This window comes from Xenopus laevis, chromosome 1L (assembly GCF_017654675.1).
Source record: "Xenopus laevis strain J_2021 chromosome 1L, Xenopus_laevis_v10.1, whole genome shotgun sequence".
Classification (NCBI taxonomy): domain Eukaryota; kingdom Metazoa; phylum Chordata; class Amphibia; order Anura; family Pipidae; genus Xenopus; species Xenopus laevis.
The window spans coordinates 232,578,399-232,589,144 of NC_054371.1; positions in this window are offsets into that span (position 1 = coordinate 232,578,399).

A 10,746-nucleotide genomic window follows, 5' to 3' on the forward strand; every position below is an offset into this window, starting at 1 on the left:
CTCAACCTCTATTCTCCCAGTCTCTTTTCTTTAAATACTATATAATCTATTATTCCATCTATTTAGCCTCTTTGTTCTCATAGAAATAGGGAATGGCCATGAAATAGGCCAAATGTTTAGCAGCCTGAGGGGCCACTGACACCTGGGCCCCCCGGGAGTTTTCCTGGTGTCCCTGTGGGCCAGTCCGACACTGAATATGAAGGCCATCAGGACATGGGACTTTCCATTGGGGAACATATCTATGGCTCGGTGATCTCTTGCAGAGTAATCTGCCCATTGAGAGCCTCTCATGATACCGTCTGGGAATTGCAATGTTATTTACAGTAGGTACTGACCAAGCATTGGATTTTTGAACTGTACAAGTTGGAATAGAATTTGGCTCACGGACCTCCTGGTCCCCTCAGAGAACAACATAGGAAAAGGTGTTAATTACATGGGATCCTTGGTGGGAATGACAAGGAGTTTTATCGAGGGTCGGACTGGAGCATTGGGGGCCCTCGGGGGCTGCAATATGAATGACCCTCCTCGGGGGCCTCCTCCTGACCTCCTGACCTCCAAACTTCCGCACAACCACAACTTTGCCTCGTTCTGCACATCCATGAAATGATGCTCCGCCGCAGCGCAAAGACTGTATGTTATGGACCAGCCAATCAGTGGGGCAGGTCTGGCCGGCAGGGGCCCATGAGGGCCGGGGCCAACGGGTTTTTTCCTTGTGTCCCACCAGCCCAGTCCGACCCTGCTTTAATCCCCTTTATCATAAAATCTCTGTACTATATCTTTAAATTAATGATATGGCAACATGAGTTTTGCTGTCACTGCCCCTCACATAAATATTTACTGATTCTGTGTTGATTTAGGGGGGGGCTATAGGTCTCACAACTGCTCTATATTGTATTTATTATTGCATTGCTCATTGTTCGTGTAATTTAATTTCAGCTCCCAGCATGTCAGCCAGGGAATGGAACTTAATAGTGAATCTAAATCACAGGAAACAATGAGGCCCCTCCATGTTGCACTGGGGAGCAGGGAATTGGGGGCCTGAATTCTCCACTGCCTGGGGCTTTACTTGATGTTCCCCCTGCTCTGCCTACACTAGCCCCCCCTCACTAGCCCCCCTCACTAGCCCCCTCACTAGCCCCCCTCACTGGGGCGCCTCACTAGCATCATACATTGGGGGAACCAATTCATCCCACTCTAGTTATGTCCAGTGTCGGACAGGCCCACAGGGATACCAGGAAAACTCCCGGGGGGCCCAGGTGTCAGTGGCCCCTCAGGCTGCTAAACATTTGGCCTATTTCATGGTCATTCCCTATTTCTTTGAGAACAAAGAGGCTAAATGGGTGGAATAATAGATTATAGTCTGTAAAACTATAAATAGAGGTTGAGCTAGGAGAGGAAGAATAATAGTACTGACAGTGGGCCCCTGGTCTAAATTTTCTAGGTGGGCCCCTGGTCTAAGGCTTTTGGGTGGACCCTGGTATCCCAGTCCTACACTGGTTATGTCTGTTTTATCCTCCAGAGGGTTAAGAAACTCAGGTAGGTGTAAATGCAGGTAGAGTCCCAGGTGAGTGGATGGATTGACATTATGACATAAACATAATTGGGGAGGAGCATATCTAGGAGCATATAAGAGGTGGGTCAGTGAGTGTGGCACATACAGAGTTAATGGTCCCAGGTGAGGAGGTGAGTGTGGCACATACAGAGTTAATGGTCTCAGGTGGGTCAGTGAGTGTGGCACATACAGAGTTAATGGTCCCAGGTGAGGAGGTGAGTGTGGCACATACAGAGTTAATGGTCCCAGGTGAGGAGGTGAGTGTGGCACATACAGAGTTAATGGTCTCAGGTGGGTCAGTGAGTGTGGCACATACAGAGTTAATAGTCCCAGGTGAGGAGGTGAGTGTGGCACATACAGAGTTAATAGTCCCAGGTGAGGAGGTGAGTGTGGCACATACAGAGTTAATGGTCCCAGGTGAGGAGGTGAGTGTGGCACATACAGAGTTAATGGTCCCAGGTGAGGAGGTGAGTGTGGCACATACAGAGTTAATGGTCCCAGGTGAGGAGGTGAGTGTAGCACATACAGAGTTAATGGTCTCAGGTGGGTCAGTGAGTGTGGCACATACAGAGTTAATAGTCCCAGGTGAGGAGGTGAGTGTGGCACATACAGAGTTAAGGGTCCCAGGTGAGTGTGGTACATAGAGAGTTAAGGGTCCCAGGTGGGGGAGGTATATTTAGGCGCTATGTGTGCTCTCTTTGTGCTCTCACTGGCTGTCAGGGCCTCCCGGCAGAACTGGGTTATTATTAGGACTGAGCAAATCCTTCCATGAGCTGCACTACAGGTACAGTGTGAGGAATGCGCCACCTAGTGTGGGTCTGAGCAATTGCACCTTGCACTTAGTATAGAGTATAGAGTATAGAGTATAGAGTATAGAGTATAGAGTATAGAGTATAGGGTATAGGGTATAGGGTATAGAGTATAGAGTATAGAGTATAGAGTATAGAGTATAGAATATAGAATATAGAATATAGAGTATAGAATATAGAATATAGAGTATAGAGTATAGGGTATAGACTATAGAGTATAGAGTATAGAATATAGAATATAGAGTATAGAGTATAGGGTAAAGACTATAGAGTATAGAGTATAGAATATAGAATATAGAGTATAGAGTATAGGGTATAGAGTATAGAATATAGAGTATAGAGTATAGGGTATAGACTATAGAGTATAGAGTATAGAATATAGAATATAGAGTATAGAGTATAGAATATAGAGTATAGAGTATAGAATATAGAATATAGAGTATAGAGTATAGAGTATAGAGTATAGAATATAGAGTATAGAGTATAGAGTATAGAATATAGAATATAGAGTATAGAGTATAGAGTATAGGGTATAGGGTATAGGGTATAGAGTATAGAATATAGAATATAGAGTATAGAGTATAGAGTATAGAGTATAGAGTATAGAATATAGAATATAGAGTATAGAATATAGAATATAGAGTATAGGGTATAGACTATAGAGTATAGAGTATAGAATATAGAATATAGAGTATAGAGTATAGGGTATAGACTATAGAGTATAGAGTATAGAGTATAGAATATAGAGTATAGAGTATAGGGTATAGACTATAGAGTATAGAGTATAGAATATAGAATATAGAGTATAGAGTATAGGGTATAGAGTATAGAATATAGAATATAGAGTATAGAGTATAGAGTATAGAGTATAGAGTATAGAATATAGAATATAGAGTATAGAATATAGAATATAGAGTATAGGGTATAGACTATAGAGTATAGAGTATAGAATATAGAATATAGAGTATAGAGTATAGGGTATAGACTATAGAGTATAGAGTATAGAGTATAGAATATAGAGTATAGAGTATAGGGTATAGACTATAGAGTATAGAGTATAGAATATAGAATATAGAGTATAGAGTATAGGGTATAGAGTATAGAATATAGAATATAGAGTATAGAGTATAGAGTATAGACAGGACACACTGAGGCACAGATACTGTAATTATAACTTATATATTCATTTCTGTGACTATTCATTTGCTACTATATTAGTAGATATTGTCAGTTACAATGGAGAGAGCAACTGGCTATTCCCAGAGCTGTCAACTCTCCTGAAGATGTTGTATTTGACAATAAATGTGTGAGATACAAGTGTCAGCATCCTGCATGGAACCTATAGTTCTGCACAATTTAGTCTCATCTGCACAAATAGAAACAGTACTTTCAATGGCCACCTCCAGGTCATTAATAAACAAGTTGAAAAGCAAGGGACCTAGTACAGAGCCCTGCGGTACTCCACTAACAACACTGGTCCAATTAGAAAATGTTCCATTTACCACCACTCTTTGTAGTCTATCTTTTAGCCAGTTCTCTATCCAGGTACAAATACTATGTTCCAGGCCAACATTCCTTCATTTAACCACAATAACGGTGGTACCGTGTTAGTAGTGTAAATAAGAAATAAAAAACCAATAAGGTGGTTTATAGCATACACCAATGAGAATTCTCTTTGTTACCTTTTGCCCAGTCAAAATCTCTACCCAGAGGGATTCTACACCCTCACCAGTGGCAGCTATTGGTATTTCTTTAGCGCATGGCTTTAATTCAGGCTTTACATACAAACACACTCCTCCACCCGCTATTTAATCCCTCGGTCCCTCCTAAATAGGGTGTAACCATTTAAATTCACAGTCACATGTTTCATCCCACCAGGTCTCAGTGATACCAATTATATCATAATGTTTAGAGCAATTAATTCCAGGTCTCCCATTTTACCTGACAAACTCCGTGCATTTGCAGCATACAGCCGAGGTCACTACTTTTACTTGTGACATTTACATTAGTAAAATAAGTAATATTCTGTTTTCCTTGTAACAGAGTCAGATTCCCCCGGGGGCACATTGTCTCCCATTCACTCTGGTTTCTCTAAGTCTCCCCCCAGTGAGGGGCAAGTGATGAATCTGCTGATAACTGACCCCCCTGACCCTGTGGTTGGGCACAAGTCTGTACAGGAATCCCTGGGGGGGAATAACATTAAATCTGATGGATTCCCAGTAGGGAATAGAGGGAGTGGGGGCTGGGGTATATAGGGGCAATAGTCTGGTCACTGTTATCAGTGTATTTTGGATAATAATCATAATAATAATAATAATAATAATAATAAATATTTATTCCCCCACATGCTGGACAGTTGCACCAGCCCCACTTTTCTGACATCACAGGAATCCCATGTAATTGATTTGTTGTTCTGACCAATCAGAGCTGCTCTTGTGCCTCCTCTCAGTGTCATGTGACCACTATGTGACATCACTATGAGGTGTAGCCGTGCGACTGGGCCCCAGTGATACTTCAGCTTCCCCCCGGCACTCGGGTCTCATTGGCAGATTCTACTTTAGTAAATCAGAGAACAGAATAGACTTGGGCTCTTAGGGCCCCCCAGAGAACCCGGCACCGAGGGCCCACTGTCACCTCACCCACATGTAATAAATATAATAAATACATATAATGGGGGTGATATATAGACCAGTGCTGACAAGGGTCCTTCTATGGGGCCCATTAGGGACACAAAACTGGCAGATAGTCTGAGGGGCCACTGGGCCAATGAAAAGGGAGATGAAGGGGAGGGGGAAACATTTGGGGGGTTTGTGAGGAAATGTCCCTGGAGTTTAAAACTGCCCAACTGCCCCAATATTATGGCACAAATGCTGCTCTCACCCCATCATGTTTGATTATATAGAAATGGGGCGCTGAGGAATGTGGGGGATAATGATTGTCAGCTGTTCAGTCTCATTATTACTCAGAAGGAGCAGCGGCCTCTGGAGAACTGGAGTCTCAGAGACAGGACTGGGGGGATGGGCAGGGTTGCAGGGAGTTTATTAGCCCTGGGGCCACATGGGCCCTACTGGAAGAAGAACTATTGCCATTGTATTACATTGCTCCAGAATTTCTACTTTATTAAATGGATTAGCAATTTGGACAATTTGCTGAACTACAACTCCCAGCATCCTCCATGAACCAAGGGGTGAGTTGGGATTTCTTATTGCGCAATAAAGGGAATTAAAAATTAAAACAGTTACTGTTCAGACAAAAGGATCATTGTGCAGAGCTGGAAGGGCCCGGGAGGTGGGAGTGGAGCTCTAATCTTTATGGCATTAGGTTACAGGGCTATAAATATGTGTGTGCGGTGGCAACTCCAGCAGATCCTCCTGCTCCATCGCCTGATAGGAAAGTGCTGTTGTGCTGCCATCTAGTGGCACATTGGAAATAAGCAGCTCTCTCCTGGGCAGCACAGGGGCAATACAGGACATATGAGCCCTCAGGGGACTAGCGACTTATTTATCACATAGAAAATCATGAATAGTCCCAAAATGCTTGTGTCCATATGAATGTGGCAGAAAGATCCGGGGGAGGGGTGCTTTGCAGATTTTGCAGCCTCAGTAATTCTCATATGCAGAGGAGATGGCAGAGACGGAGCAGCATCATCAACTGTACCTTTAATTAACAGCGTCTGCAGAGAATTCCTCCTCCCCCACGAGAGATCCACCAATCAGCAATGACCTGTGTCTCTGTTCTCATCTTATTCTCATTCCCTTAGTCCTGCCCTGACTGACCAACTGCAACGTGGCATTGCTTTGTTTCACTGAGCTTTATGAGTGCCAGCTCTTGACTCTCACTTGTACTTATATATATATATATTGCTATGTTAGCCTATGGGGACCTCCTAGAACCTATAGCCAACATTTCCTTAATTTTTTAGAAGTCAGAAGTTTTTTTTGAAAATCGTTCGATGGATTGATTAAATAGTTTGAATCATTCGAATTGAAGGATTTAATCGATCGATCGAACAATTTTACTTCCATCCAATATGGCCATATTCGATCAAAAAAAACTTCGACTTCGAACATCGAACGACTGCAATTTGATGGTTGAATTTCAACGTTTTTTCACTTCAACATTCGACCCTTAGTAAATGTGCTCCCTGCAGTGGGGAAATATATTTAGGGCATAAGTGCCCTTTAAATCAAATAGCTTTGTGTAATATAAATACCCACCTAGTGACGGTGGTATAAAGAGTGGTATATAAAGAGTGGTATATAAAGAGTGGTATATAAAGAGTGGTATATAAAGAGTGGTATATAAAGAGTGGTATATAAAGAGTGGTATATAAAGAGTGGTATATAAGGGTTCTAAAAGTGATACTCAGTCATATAAAGGATAAGTAAACCTTTAAATTAAGTGAATGTAAAATTGATGAGGGGACTATTCTAAGCTCTTTTGTAATGTACATTCGTTATTTATTTTGCTTTTATGCAAAGATATTAACCCTTTGCCTGCCAAGCACATACGACATATGTTCTGGCAGGCAGGGGCTTTAACTGCTATAGACATACTATGTACATCCGTGTAGTAATTAGGGCTTTTCTCTGCATCGCCGGCTTTAGCCTCCTCTGCAGAGATTTAGGAGCATTGGCAGCCCCCTGGGCAATGAGGCTGTGGGTCACGTCGGCCCTTGGGAAGGATTGTGGATTGTCACACGGCTGACCAAAAAAAGCAGACGCAGCAGATCTCACATGTGTCTGGTCCTGACCTCTGATTTACTGCTGCACTAGGACCCTGCAGCAACTGACTCCAGCAACCCTCCAGTGATGGGATCGGCCCTCCTGCTCCAGGAATAGTAAGTGGCCTGTATTTACACACGTATACGCACTGACATACACTTACATACATTTATACACTATGGGGCTGATTCATTAAGGGTTGAATATCGAGGGTTAATTAACCCTCGATATTCGACTAGGAATTGAAATCCTTCGATTTCGAATATCGAAGTCGAAGGATTTAGCGCAAATACTGCGATCGTACGATCGAAGGATTATTCCTTCGATCAAACGATTAAATCCTTCAAATCGAACGATTCGAAGGATTTTAATCCAACGATCGAAGGAATATCCTTTGATCAAAAAAATTTAGGGAAGCCTATGGGGACCTTCCCCAGAGGCTAACATTGACTTCGGTAGCTTTTAGATGGCGAACTAGGGGGTCGAAGTTTTTTTTAAAGAGACAGTACTTCGACTATTGAATGGTCGAATAGTCGAACGATTTTTAGTTTGAATCCTTCGATTCGAAGTCGTAGTCGTAGTCGAAGGTCGAAGTAGCCCATTCGATGGTCGAAGTAGCCCAAAAAATACTTCGAAATTCGAAGTTTTTTTACTTCGAATCCTTCACTCGAATTTAGTGAATCGGCCCCTTACATACATTTATACATTCTTACACACTCATTTTAGTAATGACTTTTTTTTTTTTGCATTTTTTATTTTGTTCACTTATATTTACACACTGTCACACAACTTTTACAAGTGTACACACACACGTATACACAAAAAACTGGCAAAGGTTTTTTTTTTTTTTTTACTTTTACCATTTTGTGTTTTTTTTACCCCAAAAAACTGTTTATTTTGGCAGCGTGACTATTGGATAATCTATTTTGGCCACTAATTATGGTATCAGATTTGATTATTTTGTTATTTCATTGATTTACACAATTTTTGTGGTTTTATTGCATTATTGTTCCTTGTGTATCTTTAGTATAGTTTTGTTCTTTGGTGCTTTGGTATAGAAAGATCCGCCAGAATATGTACTTTCCAAAAATATCTGGTTTTCTGGGGGCCTTCTTACAGTTTGGGGGTCTTACAGCACATAACGCACAGTCAGGGCTTTGTATTGAGCAGCTGAGTTGGCCAGTGTTAAGATTCATAGGCAGGTTTTTCGTTTGGGGTCGTACACATCACACACTTGGGTAAATCGTTGCACATTGGGCATCAAACGATTCAGTAGACCCCTGACGTCCATATTTAGGGGGATTTTTCTTTGTACATAAAACATTGTGTGAGATAAATGCGGCAAACTGCAACATTTTTAGGCACTTTTCAGAGATAGTCATAAAAACCTCCACATTTAGAAAAGCTTTGCAGTTTAATAGTTTGGAGTAGAAAGACGTCTTTATCGATTCATTTGCTGTATTACATATTGTTTCCCACAGACAGTACAGTGTGATTGGCTGATTATATTTATTTATTTATAAGTCAATGACACAGCCCAGTCCTGTACATAAGGATTATATGGTTTATAATTAAGGGTGGGAGCTGCCATACTATGTGCCTCAGGGTCTCAGCTGTGAGTGCTGATAATCGGATTATTTATTGCCCCTCTCTCTGCAGCTCCATGTCGATGTTGCCCTGGGGGAGTCGTGGCTGAGAAGTAACTGTCAGCTCTGCACCCAGTGGGAGTCGCTGAAATGTAAGTGGCACCAGTACAACCCTATGGGGTGAAATTCTCCCCGTTACTATTCAGGGTGGGACTGGTCTATCAGCACCAGATCATCTGCTATTGGGCCCAGCCTCACCCTTATTTCCAATATGGACCTTTATCATTTGTCACTGTTCTGTGTATCAGTCTGTATCCAACTGCTGGGAGTCCAGGGAGTCTGGTTCTGACCCACAGTCCCCAGTCTAATGTTCCCTTTATATAAGTTGGGACAGTCCCTCCTTGTAGGTACATTTCATACACTTACCCACTACTCATTGGTATCCCATTGTGCCCCCTCAGCTGAGCAAACAAAGGGCAGTGACACATGGGTTTATTTTGGGCATTTCAGTCTCACCCCATTCATTTCAGTAGTCTGGGGGCTAGTGGGAGCCCTCGGCAATAGTCACTTGCCAACTGCCTGACCCGCAAGCCCAAAACATTGTGATGAACGGGGGGCAATTCCAAAGCTTCTCTCGCTTGCCCATACAAATACCAGGACTCCCATTTATATTAAGTGGTACAGGACCAGCAGTTTTCTGGATAAAGGGTCTCTCTGTAATGTGGAGCAGCAGGATTGGCACTTCTTATATAGAAACCAACTGCAAATGAATCTGCCACCAACAAGTATTTATGATGCACCTCCCATACCCTGTGACCCATCATTATATATATATATATATACAGTGGAACCTCCATTTTACATCCCCTGATTTTAAGTTTTCCCTTATTTTACATTGTTCTTTTCTGTTCCCACCTACATATTATACATAACACATTTCCCTGATTTTACATTTTCCTGGATTTTACACCATTTTTTTCTGGTCCCCTGAAAAACCTAAAATGGGGGTTCTACTGTGTATATATATATATCTATTATAGAGAGGAAAGACAAGAACACTGTGGGAAATGACTGCTTTTGGCTTCTGGTTCTCCTCCATTACTCCCTGAAGCTTCTCCTTTCTCAGTATCCCCTGGTACTGGGGGAATCTGATGGGTTCTGGTTCTGCTCAGACTCTGCAGCACAAGTAGCCTAATAGCAAGGCAATGTGTTGGGTTCTGGTTCCCCTTTACCTTCTCAAACTTCTCCCTCCCAGAACCCATTGACTTCCCATCTTGGTGTGAAGCTCACTATGACCCCCAAACCTGCCAAATCTTGGTGGTGCAGAAGGCCGACCCAAGTCTCCTGTGTGTGCACAATGTAGATAACAAGTGGGGTTCTGCTGATACCCCTGAGCCTACCCCTCAAACTATTTACCCTACAGACCTTGGCAGATGGGCTCTCAGCTGTGGCACAGAATGGACCTTATACCAACGGGGCGGCTCCTGCCCATAAACTCTTCTCTGCTCTTGTGTAACCTGCTACTGGGAGTAGAACTTACCTGCTACTGGGAGTAGGACTTGCCCCATCATGGAGTGGAATCGGACCTTTTCCTCCCACTGGATATAATCAGCTAAAGGCACTAAAAATGGCGGCACAGAAAGCTCTGCAGTCTCACTGGGTTCTGCCCAAAACATCACGTCAGACTGTGGCGAATGAGCAACGAGACGGGATTGGCCCTTAATCTCATTGGGACTAGTTTGGAAGAAGAGGACGAGGAGCAATTTACAGTGATACGACCCAGGGACACTGATACATCATCATGTACTGTATGCGCTGGTACCATCAGAACCACTGATACCAACACAACTGTCTAGAGATAGCGGCAAGTACTGGCTCCATATTTACTCAGCTGCAGCCTCTAGTACTCCCTGTATGCTCCGCCCACTCCCACGGTACCACTTATATATATATATATACCTACCTACGTATGTATAACCCAACACTTAAAGGAATTGTTCAGTGTGAAAATAAAAACTGGTAAATAGTCTGTGCAAAATAAAAAATGTATCTAATATAGTTAATTAGGCAAAAAT